The sequence below is a fragment of the Tupaia chinensis genome, unplaced genomic scaffold (assembly GCF_000334495.1).
Source record: "Tupaia chinensis unplaced genomic scaffold, TupChi_1.0 Scaffold138665_1, whole genome shotgun sequence".
NCBI lineage: Eukaryota > Metazoa > Chordata > Mammalia > Scandentia > Tupaiidae > Tupaia > Tupaia belangeri.
The window spans coordinates 765,384-770,107 of NW_006198557.1; positions in this window are offsets into that span (position 1 = coordinate 765,384).

The window sequence follows — 4,724 nt, forward strand, 5'->3', positions numbered from 1 at the left end:
GATGATTTCTTGCTTTCTGGCGAGCGCATCCGACCTATAGCAAAAACCTCTCCAAAGGAAAAAAAAAACAAAAACAAAAATAAATAAGATTAAGTGATTCTTTTATTTATCAAATTATTTAACTTTCTTTATCTTATTTTTTGGGGGGAGGGGGAGGTTTTTACTATAGGACGCGTGCGTTCGCCAGAAAGACAGAGACAGAGAGACAGAAAGTGAGAAATCATCTCCCAAGGGGGATGCTCACGCCGCAATCCCTTCTCCTCCATTCTTCTCTTGGGATCTTGGGCACACACGCACACCCGCCCAGCGTTGCGTTTAAGCCACTGGGTCCAGGACTCGAACCGCAGTCGACTATGTGGGAGTCCAGTGACATAGGCATTACACTAACTGCTGGTCCCTATTTTTGGTCCCAGGTCTGGGACTTAAACCGTGGTTGACTACATGGGAGTCAGTGACATAGCCATTACACTAATTGCTGGTCCCAACTTTAATTTTTAACTTAACCAGAGAGAAACAGATAGGGAGTGAAAGTGAGAGAGTAAGCCGCCAGGTCTGGGACTCGAACCACAGTCAGCCACATAAGAGTCTAGATCCCTTAACTACCACACCACCTGGCAGCTCCTAAAATTAAATAATTATTAGGGGAAAAAAAGGGGGGGGGGAACAAAACTTGAGTAACTTCCCCCTTAAGAGGCTTAATTCTCCCCTCCTGTGTCAGTTCACGCATCTGCTCTGCACAGCTGTGGTTGCCCAGAAGTCCACAGACGTCCCTGTGTTACTGGCCGGCCAGGGTTCCCTCTGTAACGATTCTGCACAGGCCAATCACACGCCACATATTTTTGAAGTGTCCCTATGAGCTGTGGGCTGGGCTGCTTATTTCCACATTGCTGGCATTTAGGATTTAAGCTATGAATGCGTAGCAGACTGACGTGCAAGAAGTCTAACTGGACCACTGAAGCAAAGCTAACTTGCACCATTTCATTCTTCAAACACACATACTCGGGTAAGAGAAAGTGCAAGGCAAGTACTAGAAAAGCAAATGGCCTAACAGCCATTACAGGACGGTGAAGGCCGCTGGACCCCACGTGGCCGACCAGCCTGAGAACAGGCTGGGGCGGACGCCTGCCCACTATCAAAATAAAAAGCAAGTGGTCCAAAAGACCAATCCCCAAATAAGAGCTAACCCTTGAGCTTGAACCACAATCCTAACGGGAGCAGATGTCCAGTATGTTCAAGAAAACTTTTGAAGCGCTTTAACTTACAGGAGAACCACTTCTCACAGATCACCTGAGATTAAAAAATACTTTAGAGGGGCCGGCAGGTGGCACGGTGGTTAAGGACGCTGGACTCCCATGTAGCTGACTGCAATCTGAGTCCCAGACCTGGTGGCTTGCTTTCTCACTTTCCCCTTCTTGCTTTCTCTGATCAAATTAAAATAATAATGATGATAACAAAGTTAAATAAAATAATTACTGAAAAAAATCATAGTAACTGAGGCCAGCAGGTGGCAAGGTGATTAAGGTGCTAGACACCCACATGGCCAACCACGGTTCCAGTCCGAGACTCATCAACAGAAAATTCACATAAAGCCTACATGTGCATGCTCCAAATCCCAGGACAAGGAACTGCAGCATGGCCATCACCCCCGGGGAGTAATTTCTCACTTTCCCTCTTGTTCTGTCTCTCTGGAGAGTACAAATGGCCTACGGCAAAAACCTTAAAAAATAGTAGTAATTTAGAGCAAGTTTACATACTCTAATGCAGATACACATTTGGCACCAGCAGGTGGCATAGAGGTTAAGGTGCTAGACTCCCACATGGCCAATCCTGGTTCGAGTGCTGGACCCAGGGGCTTGAAAATCACAGAGGACGCATGTGTGTTTGTGCCCAAAAATCCCAAGAGGAGAATGGATTATGTTGTGGCCATCCTCTGGGGTGTTGATTTCTCACATTCATCGCCCCCTCTCGCCTAGCATGCACACATGCCAAAAAAAAAGATAGAGATAGATAAATAGACAAACACACATGTATTATCTGTGTGTATGTGTCTATGTTCAACTTGGTGAGTGAATGAACTCGGATCATAAATGGCCCACAAGAAAATGTCCCCTGGACAGAGAACTCACATTTTAAAACTAGTAGCTGGGCTGGCAGGTGGCATGGTGGTTAAAGGCACTGGACTCCCACATAGATGACCATAGTTCGAGTCCCGGACTTGATGGCATGCTTTCTTGTTATCTGTCACTCTCTGGTCATATTGAAAAAAATGAATAATAAGTAAATAGGAACCAGTAGTTGGTGTAATGGCTTTGTCACTGGACTCCCAGTTGACCACGGTTTGAGTCCCGGACCCAGTGGCTTAAACTCAAGCCAGGCGCATGTGCATGTGTGCCCAAGATCCTAAGAGAAGAATGGAGGAGAAGGGATTGCAGTGTGGCCATCCCCCCAGGGGTGATATCTCACTTTCTGTCTCTCTCTCTGCCTTTCTGGTGAGCGCACGAGCCCTATAGAAAAAAACCTTTCCCCCAAAAACACCTGTCTGCTCTGCTTCCACTGTCACCTCAGCATGAGGGCACCAAAACAATAAAGCACAGGTCACCCACTTGCTTCCAAGGACCATGGCCAAGAGCTATAGCAAGAAACTACTGAAGTCCACCTCCGCCATCCCTTCAAGGCCCTGGCCCTATTCCCTGTGTGGAGACTGTGAACCGAGATCTGCCTCTAACCACTGGACAAAGCCGCTCCTCCCAGAGCTCTGCTAAATACAGTGCCCAAGTACAGAGCCTAGATCCTAAGGCCACGCTGGTACACTGGTTCAAGCCCCGCGACTCAGATGTATGGTCCAAAGCTGCCCAAGGGAGACTAGCTTGCTGACAGACATCGCCAGCAGAATGAGTCCAAGAGGCACAAATCTAAGTTTCACAGGGATGGGACTCACTCTGGGGCAGTGAAAGGTCATCAGAAGGAACTGAGGAGGGCGAAGGAGGTAAGAGGGCTTCTCAAAGAAAACTTCTCAAGCCGTTTTCAAAAGGTAGAACGCCTCTAACCCCTCATCATGCCAGAGCCTGCACACAGGCCGACTTACTAGGGAGGCTCTTCCCGACACTGGCTCCACCGGTCCTGACCTGGAGAGCTACACCAGGAACCATGAAAACGACGCCCGGTATCTGTGAGATCAAAATGCCAGCAGCCGCTCTGGTCACTGTGGAACCTGACAAGAACTTATGAAAAACAAGAACCTGCCTTAGAATACTTACTGAGCAGTCCAGGCTCCAAAACTAAGAATGCCAGGAGGAGCTGAAGAAATGTTTACCTATGGGACTCAGAGCAGTTTAATGGGGGGGGGGGGGGGGGCAGGCGCCGGGGGGGGGAGGAAGACCCCGCCAACACTTACACACCTTTCAGCTCCAGAGGGAGGTGATTCCCAGACCTGCCCAAGCTCCAGGAAGGAGACAGGGAAACTGAAAAATCAGTGCGAGGTACCCAAGGCCAAGGCTGGCAGGCATTGCCAGCCTCCAGTCTGCACTGTAATGAATACTCCACAGAACACCAGGGCCAGCAGAGATTCCATTCACAAATCCCAGGACCAGTGGCTACCCACGTGGCCAAGACACAGCTCCGGTGCAAAGACCCCAGGGCCACCAAAGACAGTAGCACCTGCCACTGTCCTCGGGCCCCTTTCCGGACAGTCCAGCCCTGCAGGTCCTGGTTCCCAAACTTCATTCAGCCTGAGCGCGGCTGCAGCTACATCCCACGAGACCACACACAAAGCAACACGCACGAGGCATAGTGGCAGCTAGTGGCAGCGCCTGAGCATCCCACGCAGATCTCCAACCACAAATACCTGAGGGAAAGGGAATCTCCAGTTCTAAACTGGAACCCTAACCTCCCGTGACACCTCGCATTTTCCTGTGGACCCCAAATATGCCATCCAAGCACTCGTTTTAAAGGCGGTAGGATGCTGAACGGAAATATAAATTCAGAATCACCCCAATACCTGGGTCCTAAAATGGGAGGTGCATCACGGCCACTGATGCTTCCCGACTGACCCATCAGACCCCTTTTAGCAGCAACTACAAAGCTATTTCGTATACACCGGGGAAAGGAAAGGCGGCTAGCCCTCCCCAGGGCCAGGGGAGAACACGCGGACCATGATACACCCCGAGGCAGTGACCCAGGCAGAGCATCAGCCAGGGCAGCACCTATGGACCTCAAGAATCTCTTTCGCCCAACTATTAACACTCGAGGAAACAGGCAGAAAGGGGTTTTAAACACCCACGTTTGCATTCCAATCGCGCAGATTCCAAGACACCCAAACACCGCACGAGATCACCGTTTTGGGGAAGGACGCAAATCCTAAGCCATGTGGAAACCATTCAACGAAAACACCTGAGCCAAAGAAAAGGCACGCTGGCCCTCCCAAGTGAGGATCTGGAATCTAGGGGAGGCCTGGCAGACCAGATATGTAAGGACCCCGACCAATCTGCAAAGGCTGTCCCAGCAATGCCCGCCAGGCAGGGGCTTCCAGGGAGGGGGGTCTGCCTCTCCGCGCCCAGTGAGGACAAAGGCGGCGACGTTTCCCGCCTCGGGAACCTGGCACCCTCCTGGAACCCGGGGCGGGACCCGGACAAAGGGAGAACTGGGTGAAGAGGGGGGGGCGCCTCGCCGCGCCCGCCGGGATGCTCGGGGCCGGAGGGGGTGTGTGCTCCAGGCACGTGCGCGTG